This window comes from Sciurus carolinensis, chromosome X (genome assembly GCF_902686445.1).
Source record: "Sciurus carolinensis chromosome X, mSciCar1.2, whole genome shotgun sequence".
Taxonomy (NCBI): Eukaryota; Metazoa; Chordata; class Mammalia; order Rodentia; family Sciuridae; genus Sciurus; species Sciurus carolinensis.
In genome coordinates, this window is record NC_062232.1 from 56,849,248 (window position 1) to 56,859,837 (window position 10,590).

Genomic DNA, 10,590 nt, shown 5'->3' on the forward strand with positions numbered 1-10,590 from the left:
TTTTTTATTTGTTCTAATTTTTTATTTGTTGTAATTAGTTGCACATGTCAGTATGCTTTTACTTTTGATAGGCTAATTCAGTCTGTTCTTAAATTTGAACCAGGTAAATAAGTCAAAGAAATAAAAGATGCCTCATGATGCTTTTTTTACCACAACCTTAACGCTTTGGTTTCATTCATCAAGGCCTCCTTAACCAAAGTTCAATATTATTAAAATCACTGCTGTTATTCAGTCAAAAGCAGTAAATATGTTGCTCTTACACATTTAGCTAACCTGATTGGTTTGTGCCTATTTCAGCAGCCTTTCAAATGCACTTTCCTTCCTGCTCCCAGGAGCCCTGTTCCAGGCTGGCCATGAGGTAGCATTTTGACTAAACACAATCCTTGCAGATAAAAGCTTGATGACATCTACCTTTCTCGTGGAACACAGATGGACATTACATTAACGACATCTTCTGCCAGGGAGATTGATGTGACGCATAAACTACATATAAGTCCAATATCTGTTAGTACTTTTTCAAATTCCAGAGGCAACATTCTCGTTTAAAATTTGCACTTGTAGGCGGAAGGCAAATGGCCGCGGAAGAGAGCGGTCGCTAGGTGACTTGCGTCATCAGTAGGCGCCGCCCTTCCTCCTCCACCTCCACCTCCCGCAGCTCTGCGTGGAGGTAGGCAGTGAACCGAGCTGCCAGCGCTAGTGAGCTGAGCTGCTAGAGCTAAGGTCAGCACTGTGGTGAGAGTGAGGGAGGGAGCATCAGAGAGCTCCAGCCCTGGCATTGGCCGCCGAGGACACCCCTCGGCGCCAACCTAAACCAGAGGGAGCTGCGGCTGCCCTGTTCTCTTCCATGAGGCTTTAAACAAGCCCCAGCTGGATCTCTTGCCAGAGCCCCAGCAGCTGGCTGGGCTGCAGGGAGGTGGCCGCCTCTGTAAGAGGACGCTGAGGATTGGTCTGGAATTTCTGTCTCGTCCATGAAATGGGGCAAAGAATTCCCAAGGTATAGGGATGGGTTAGGTCCGAGCCATTGGGACATTTGAGGAACCCTGAGAGGGGGCCAAACAAACCAGAGGTGGCCAGGTCCCCTGTGTCTCCCTTGCCTTGGCCACCCTCCGGGGCCCTAAAATCTGAACCCTAGCCTGTGTTAGCCAAGGACCCAAGCTTCAGCAGCTACCCCACTCCTTGGGTACTGGGATCCCACTCTCAAAGGGAGGCTGCGGTGGCCTGAGGAGTGTGTGGCCATCTTTTCCTTATGTTCCCCCTCCTTCCAACCCCCTCAGAGATATTCTCCTTTGGCCAGATGCCGGCCCTCTGACTTTTCTGTAGGAGTGGGGGAGTTCTTAGAGTCCCCTCTCCAGCCTTACCCCTGAATGCAGTCAGCTGGGTGGGTAGAATGGGCCTGGGGAGGCAGCTGCAGCATCTGTCCTGGAGGAAACTATAAAAACAAAACTGGCTGTTCTGGGACAAGTGGCCTGGAAAGACTGAAACCACAACCAGAAGACATCCTTTCCAGAGGAGGAAAAGAGGAGGTGAAAAGGACTGCTGCCTCCTCTTCCCCAGTAGCACTAAAGAGACCCAAGAGAGGATGGCTGCCTGGTTGAGCAATACTAGCACTGCTTCTTCCTGAGTTACCTAGAGCTTCCTTCCCCAGCTGCTGCCTCAGTCGGAAGGAGGTAGGAAACCAACACAATTTCTCTGGACCAGGGCTCCTTGCTAAAGCAGAGTCTCCACTAACAGCAAGATTTTCAAAAGATGTTAGGCGGGGTGCACCGACCACAGCTTGATTGGCTGCATGCAGACACCAGGCCAGCTGTTGGCAGCCTGGTCTGTCCTCCCCAGAGCCGGGGCCCCAGCCCGCCGGAAGATGGTGTCCTGGATAATCTCCAGAGCCCTGGTACTGGTGTTTAGAATGCTTTATCCTGCAAATTCACACAAAACTGAAAACAAAAAATGTGAAGGAGTATGTTCACTGGATAATGTACTAGATTGTTTTTTGTCCTCTACAGTGTGATTGAAACAAAAGCAGATCAAACAATTGCTTGGTTTCCTTTGTACTATGAACTGAAGATTGCTTTTGTCATATGGCTGCTCTCTCCCTATACCCTATACCAAAATAGCAAGTTTAATATATAGAAAATTCCTTCATTTACTTCTTTCTTCAAAGGAGAGGGAGGTTGATGATTATATTGTACAAGCAAAGGAAAGAGGCTGAGACCATGGTAACCTTTGGATGGCAAGGTCTAAAGCTAGCAGCTACTAAAGCTGTCACCGCAGCAGTGAAGAGCCAAGGAGCAATAACTGAATGTTTAAGAAGTTTCAGTATGCATGATTTAACAGCCATACAAGGTGATGAGCCTGTGGGACAAAGACCATATCAGCCTTTACCAGAAGCAAAAAAGGAAAGCAAACCAACCCCTAGTGAATCAGCTGTTTATGGAATTCCACTGAAAGATGGAGGTGAGAAGACAGATGAAGAAGCAGATGGGCCATATTCAGATGATGAGATGTTAACACACAAAGGGCTTCCGAGATCCACAAAGCATGAAATCTGTGAAAACCAGCAGAGGCCCAAGGAGGTGCTGTATGGTAAAATATAAATATAAATATAAATTCACTAAAATATAAAGTGAAGAAGGTGTATTTTTAGTCATCTATTCTTCAGATATCCCAAATAATACTAATATATCAACTTCATTTTGTAATATGATATATTCAGGATTTACATATTAAAATAGTTCTTAAAATTGTGGTAGTGATAGGAATTACTTTCATGAATTTAAATAACTTTATTTCTTTAATAATTACTTTCAAATATTGACTACTAAAGGTAGTTATGCAAAGTCAATTAATATACAAATATCAAAATTATAAAAAACCATGTTATCTGTTTTCATATTCATCAGTGACATTGAGTGCCTGGGATATAAGATGAAACACAGACCCACAGTATACTTGAAAAGAGTCTTTATGGTTCAGGATACATTAGCTTTTGTGGTGTTACATTGTGTTTACTTCTATCTACGTGATCTCTATCACATGAGGATAATAAATAAATAGGCCTCTGAACAGGCAGTGACATACCAAGGACATAATGTAAGATGATAAGGTATATTTTATATAATCCTTTAATTTTTACTTTTATAATGCTTTCTCATTTTTTCACCATTAACTGAAATTTTTTGAAAAAAATATTTGAAAACCAGGTATCCACATAGCACTTTGCTGACTAGTTTTGCATACTCGAAAAATGTTTACTTATTTTATAACTGTGCATTGACTTTAAATTTTGTTGAACTGTATGCTTGTTTTATTCTGATATGGCAGATTTATACCTTGAAATACATCTTTCCTGTTGAAGTATAGCTAACTATTCAATTATAACTATTCTAGTTACTTCCTTTACAAACAAGAAGTTATTTTAAATACTAACCAGTTTTCCATAATTAGCTGTACAGTGTAGTTGAACTTAGTATGTTTTTGTCAACACCAATTACATTTTCAGCTTTTAAAAATGGTAGCTTTCATTAAATAGATTTGGAGATCAGTGTAGTGCTTAGGTTCCTTCTGATTCATAAAATTATCCAACAGCCAATCCATTCACAAGCTTGGCCTTGATATGTGCTGCTGGTTTATAAATATGGCATTGACTCAAATCATTTGAATATTTTTCTGACTGAGATAAATTCCCTGAAGATGAGACACCATTAATCCTGCATATCAGAAGTTATTTTTAAAAATTTTTTAATCCAAGAGATTGTAGGTATTAAACTATGAGGCTTCTAAGGTTGTACTAGTAAGTATGTATTGTGAACCCTAAGTCAATATATTTTTGGCAATGGTTTTAGTGATCAATAATCCAACTTGTACAAGCTAATTTACTGACCATTTTACTTATTTGCCCAAAAGAGAACACAAAGGGAGAGATTTTTGAGATCATTGACCTTTCTACCTTTTAAGAAAGGAAGCCAGTTGGTGATGTACATTCAGGACCTCCTCGGAGTATTAGCCAAGAATGGAATGTTTGCTTAGGAGTACCTTAGTGTAATTCATATGTTGCATCCATACTAGTCTTTAGTATTTTCTTGACTGTTTCACATTCTTGATACATAACACCGAATAAAAGTTCATTCAATATTTTTTCTCCCAAAATTTAACTCTGTGAACATCTCCATCTACTTTACCTTGACTAATTTTTAGCCTCTTGGTTTCTGGAAGGACTTTAATTCCTTTTCAAAATTCCTATGAATTCTAATTATACTGGATTTCTCAATATAAAGCCACACTGTGCTTTCTTTTCCTAGGCAGAGGCAATGTCATTGCAAATTGCCAGATAAGGTCAAATAAATGACTTTGTATCAAGAATATTATCTGTGCTAGTTGATTGGCGCCATCTCACCTTTTTCAAATCTAATCACATTATCACAGCTATCCTGGTGGTAGAGCACATGCTTGGCATGTGCAAGGCCCTTGGGTTAAATCCCCAGCAGGGGGGCGGGGGGGAAGACGACGCCGACGCCGACGACGCCGACGACGACGACGACGACGACGACGACGACGACGACGACAAACGACGACGCCGACGACGACGCCAACAACAACGACTACTACGGGGAACGAACACGGACAACAGCAAAAAAACACCATCCTTTAGTTGGCGCATACTATTTTAAATTGAAAGAATATTTATCTTATAGAATCAAAATGCTTCATCAAAGATACCTGTCTCAAATAATGCAAGTTCTTCAGTTTAATTGCACTCCTTCATGTTCACAGTCCTTTCTCTGATATATTTCTACTGTTGGTGTCCTACACATAGTTGATACCTTCTGTTTTCTTCTATCGCTTTCTTTCTCTTCATTTTACATTTCTTAAATTGTAATTTGTCACCTTAATGTGTTTTAGCATCTCCTTATTGATCTTTGTGAAATAAGCTTATGCACTTTTATTTCTTTTAAGGTAGAGTAGGTTTTTCTCTACCTCCCATCCTCCTACCCCCCCTCTGATTTTTAGTCTACTGATTTTAAGAAATGCAAATTTGTCCATAGACTACAGTGCCTTGCTTTTCCCTTACTGTCCCTTGAGGCCCAGATATTAGTATTTTGGTAGCTGTTGGAATTTATACAGAAATTATAACCAATATCTTATTTTACTACATATTCACTCAGTTTGTTCACTAGTACTTAACTATTTCAAAAGTTTTAGAAGTAAGAATTGATCTATTATTTAGGGTATTGCTTCTGTATTTAAAAAAAAAAAAAAAAAAAAAAAAAGAAAGGAGAGAGAGCCAGAAATAAGTCTATTGCTTAAGTAATTATGTAAACCCACCTAGGTCTGACATAAGATCCCCTCCACATACCTCGTGGTATATGCATATTTGGCTAAAAAATGATACTGCCACCATTACTGATTGTAAATACTTGACTACAGTGATTGATGGAACAAAATTATTAGAGTGTTTTCAGGGATCTTATTCCATGTGTCATCACCAAAGATTTCTACAGTTATAAGATATGTAAATATTCTAAATTCCTGTAAAATGTTGGTGAGAGAAATATGTTTTCATTCTTTTGTTGGAATAACACAGTTTGTACTTTTGGGAAATGCTTGAACTTTTATATTATTAAAATATATTATTCTATGTTAAATACAAGTAATTTTTACATTCTAAATTTTCTTTAATACCAGGAAAATTAGGGAGCTAATTATATATTTAAAAGCAATTTCCTATGTTTTCTCCTATGTAGGTTGATTCATCTGTAAATGTAGGGGTGCCAGGCTAGCTCAGACGCAGGTAAGGGCTGCAGAGTCAAGACCCCCAGACTCCAGGAGTTGGGTGAAAGCAGGGTTGTGGTGAGCAGCCTGCAAACTCGTTTATTGTGGGAACAGGTATACATTTTATAAGTTGCTTGCCCAATCACAATGTGCCACGGGGGATCAGACCACCAGGCTCCTATACAGGTTCCCTTGGTAACACCAGGTCAATTTGGGGCAGTTGTTTACTTTCCTAGGTGGCCAGAGCAGAATGCTCCTCTCTGCAAGTTTACACACTTGAGACATTAACTGCTGCGAGCCAAGAACTAGGATTTCTCCCAACATGTAAAGCAATTAGGTAAAATTTGAGAAGATCATTGTTACTATGGTATGCAGTATATATTTCTTAGTAAACACCATTTATATCTGAAGCTTTCTGAAAGGAAGGCACAAATTTTTTCCCTAAATGTTTTTAAGATTTAAGCTTTTAGTAATATTTTTAAGATTTAATGGGTATTAGCAACTTTCAAACATTGAACATGACTTAACATTTTCTCTTTTATAACACCTTCTATTCTGTGTACTTTAATAGCTAAAAGAGAATAACTTAGAAAATTTTAATGTCTTTGTAAAGGTTATCTTTATCCCAGTATGTGGGTAAATTTACAAGTGTATTTTTGGAAAACTTTAAGATAAAATAAACTAATTTTATTAGTGGGAAAAAACAGGTGTTATGGTTTGGATGTGAGGTGTCCCCCAAAACCTCAAGTGTGAGACAATACAAGAAGGCTTAGAGGAGAACTGATTGGATGTGGAGGGGTATCGCCTTAACCTAATCAGTGAAGGAATCCCTGATGGGATTAACTGAGTGGCAGGTGGAGTGTGGCTGGAAGAAGTGGTTCACTGGGGGTGTAGCTATGGGGTACATATTTTGTATCTGGAGAGTGGAGTTTTTCTCCCTCTCTCTGCTTTCTGATCACCATGTGAACTGTTTCCCTCTGCCATACTCTTCTGCCATGATGTCTTGTCTCACCTCAAGCCCCGAAGAATGGAGCCTGCTATGTATGGATTGAGACCTCTGAAACCGTGAGCCCCTAAATAAACATTTCCTCCTTTACAGTTGTTCTGATTGGGCCTTTCAGTCACAGCAGTGAAAAAGCTGACTAAAACAAAAGGCTGTTTGAATACTTGAATGTGAAAACTTTTGTATCGTCTTTTTTTTTTTTAAATATATTTCTTTAGATGTTGATAGACCTTTATTTTATTCATTTATTTATATGTGGTGCTGAGAATCAAACCCAGGGCCTCACACATGCTAGGAAGCCCTCCACCACTGAGCCACAACCCCAGCCCAACTTTTGTATCTTCTTACTGTCTAGTCAAGGTCCAAGAAATAGCAAGCTGACTTTTGGAAATGAATCAGGAATTTCCCTGTGTGGACAGCAAAAGACAACCAAATGGAGGTTCTCAGAGACCCCTTCCTCCAGCCAGGAGGATGAGGAACAGATGAATCCTATGGTAGAAGAGGAACACCAGCAGCAGCAGTAACTTAAGACAAGAGGTGGAGCACACTGCAAGGAATGGTGAAGTTGTTGGAACTGAACCTAGACCTGGAAATGAAAATTATTCCCAGCAAGAACAGGTGGAAAGAAATAATAATGAATTTATTTCAGTAGATGAGGATTTCACAGGAAACCAAGAACAAGTGGAAAATGTAAAACATGTTGGAAACAAGATGGGGATGTGAAGAGGAAGAGGAAACGGACCAGGGGAGTGATGATTTCCACCAGTTTAGTGAATGTAGCAGAGAAGATGAACACATACATAGTAACAGTGTCATAAATTCCAGGGGTAGTATGAATCTGCCCATCCATCAACGCTCCTCCTCATTCTATACAAAGACAACAAAAATGGGAAGAAACTTGGACCATGGTTCTAATGTTTGCTCCTTATTTTTGGGAAAGAAACCATGCAAAGTTTCAGAGTATAGAAGTACCACTGGGCTTATTTCATGTTCAGCAACACCAACAATTTTTGGGAACCTGAGAGCAATCCATGGCCAAAGAAAATAATGAATTAGATCTGCCCAACCTCCTACAGGCATCCAGGAATAACTGAAAGGTTTCAGGTGATATGTACACACACTACTTGAAATGCTTCATTTAACTACTGCCAAAAATAAGGGATTATTTGTCCAAAATTGAAAGAATTATAATACACCTATAATTAAAAAAAAAAAAAAAAACAGAGACCCACAAACCATATGCCTAAATATTAAAAGAAGAAAGAAAGAAAAGGACATACAACACCTATGTCATATCAGAGATGTTGGTGCATACCTGTAATCCTAGTGACTCCAGAGGCTGAAGCAGGATTGCAATTTAGAGGCCAGCCTTGGTGATTCAGTGAGACCATGTCTAGAAACAAAAAATAAAAATAGGTGGTGATGTATGTCAGTGGTTAAGCTCCCTGGATTCAAACACCAGCCCACCCCCCACCCCCAAAAAAAGAAAACAAGGGCTTAGACACACTTAACACAGTTTTTAATTCTACCATCCTCCCAAGTACCCAATGAGCACATTCCAGATATCTGCTTTATACAATCATCTCCCAATTACTAACTCCCTATGGGACAGCTTAAAACAACCTATGTGACCCACATGTTCACATCCCAAAAGGATTGTGCAGATGTGCCAAAGTGACAATTTGTCAGTCTCAGTGAACTCCATAGAGCTCATGCCTGCTTACCTTAAATCTACCAATTACAGCTCTACTCAGGAAACCTCCCTGAGTTATACCCTGGACTTGAATAAAACCTTTGGCCTTTGGGTCTCTCTCTGTGTTTATTGCTCCCCATGGGCTGGTTGAGTGTACATGTCCTAGAAGATTCCACCCATCCTGATGGCCCTGTAAGGGATGATGCCCTCTTAATTTTAGGATTTCAAAGTAATAAAAAACTGTTCATGTTAGTGTGTGTGTTGCCTCCTCACTGTCTTGCCTGACTGAAATACCACAAATTCTCCTGTCTAGAACTCTCCTAGAGAGTGGCTATCTTGGCAGAAATCAAATAGACCCATCAGAATTTTCAGACTGACAAGAAGGGGTCCTTAATAATGCTGCCATCTATCTGTCTACAGTGACACTAAGTCTTCCATCCCTGACATAGCCTTCTCTTGCTTCTATGGCTCTTCATCCACTCACCCATCCCCCTATGAGCCACCCTCTGGTGTGCAGTGGCAAAGGACTTAATGACTACAACTAAAAGGCAGGAATAACTCATTGTCACCCCTCAGGAGCCCTTGAATTGGTTAGCAAAATAAAGAAATATAAAATGGATATCCCTTGTCCTTGGCTCTGTTCAGTGCTAGGGACTTCATGTGACCTTGGCAAATGACTCAGCTGTCATTGCACACTGGGGGCTGTTGCAAACCCAAATGTGGTCAATTGGGTTGTTCTAGAACAGAAAATGGTCACAGTTCACCAGAAATGCTCAGATCCTAGGGTGTCTGCTTGGGAGGCTGAGGCAGGAGGATTGCAAGTTCAAAGTCAGCCTCAGCAAAAGTGAGGTGCTAAGCAACTCAGTGAGACCCTGTCTCTAAATAAAATACAAAAAGGGTTGGGGATGTGGCTCACTGGTCAAGTGCCCCTGAGTTCAGTACCTGAAACCTGCCCCCCACCAAAAAATGAAATGCTCAGAACAGGGGCCACTTGGAAAATAAGAATTGGCTAAGGAAACATCCAAAGACAATGGGAGAGGCAACCATTTTGGGGGGGTTGGGGGGCAAAGGACTGAACTCAGGGGCACTCAACCACTGAGCCACATCCCTGGCCCTATTTTGTATTTTATTTAGAGACAGGGTCTCACTGAGTTGCTTAGCACCTTGCCTTTGCTGAGGCTGGCTTTGAACTCAGGATCCTCCTGCTTCAGCCTCCGAAGACCCTGGGATTACAGACCTGTGCTACCTCGACAGGCAGAGGCAACCATTAACATCAGGGGCCTCATAGAAGCCCAGGAATTTGTTAGGTGCATTTCCAAACAGAGAAGAAAAAAACTTTTTAACACCATTGAAATATAAGTCATTATACACATTTTACTTAAGAAAACATAAAGGGTGAGTAGAGACTGATTTTTCTGCTATTGGTGGATCTCAGAGGGAGGTTGCTACATAAAGACCCCAAAACCATTCATATTCCCCATTTCCTTTTTCAACCACAAACAGGATCTAAAAAGTATAAAATCAGGCAAGTAATATACTAAGAAGGTGTTTAAATATTAAAAGAAAAAAAGATGTAGCTTCAGGCATCTATAAGTCCAAGAGGAAGCAAAAAGAAAAACAAAAAAAGCCTGAGGTGATGCTACATACCTGTAAATGCAGCTACTTCAGAGACTAAGCCAAGATGATCCCAGGTTTGAAGCCAGCCATGACAATGTAGAATCTGAAAATAAAATAAAAAAGGGCTGAAGATGTAGCTCAGCAATAGAGAACTTGCCTACCACGTGTGAGGCCCAGGGTTCAAGCCTGAGTATCAGGGGAAAAAAAAGAAAGTATTTCAATATAAACATAATAAACTGTGCTCATAGATATATAATGTATAACTAAATTATAAATTAATATTCATAATTGAATCCAATTTAAAATTAAAATTTCTATTCAGGTTTACATATTAAAGAAATTATGTGGCAAAAAGAGTTGCTGATTGGTGTCTGTCTATACGCAATAGATTTTAATTTTAACCATAGCTCAACTGCACAAACTGACAAAAGTTCCTGGGATTAATCATCCTGGAGCTTGGATTATAGTTCTACCTGGGGATATCTGACTCTGATAATCTTAAGATGATACT

General features: G+C 40.1%; 2 pseudogenes; both read left to right on the top strand.

Annotated features, from left to right (window-relative positions):
• The first annotated feature begins 921 nt into the window (after nucleotides 1-921).
• On the top strand, nucleotides 922-2,649 carry LOC124971837 (receptor expression-enhancing protein 3-like; annotated as a pseudogene).
• A 4,510-nt stretch (nucleotides 2,650-7,159) lies between these two features.
• LOC124971501 (F-box/WD repeat-containing protein 7-like) lies at nucleotides 7,160-7,877 on the top strand (annotated as a pseudogene).
• The last annotated feature ends 2,713 nt before the right edge of the window (nucleotides 7,878-10,590 follow it).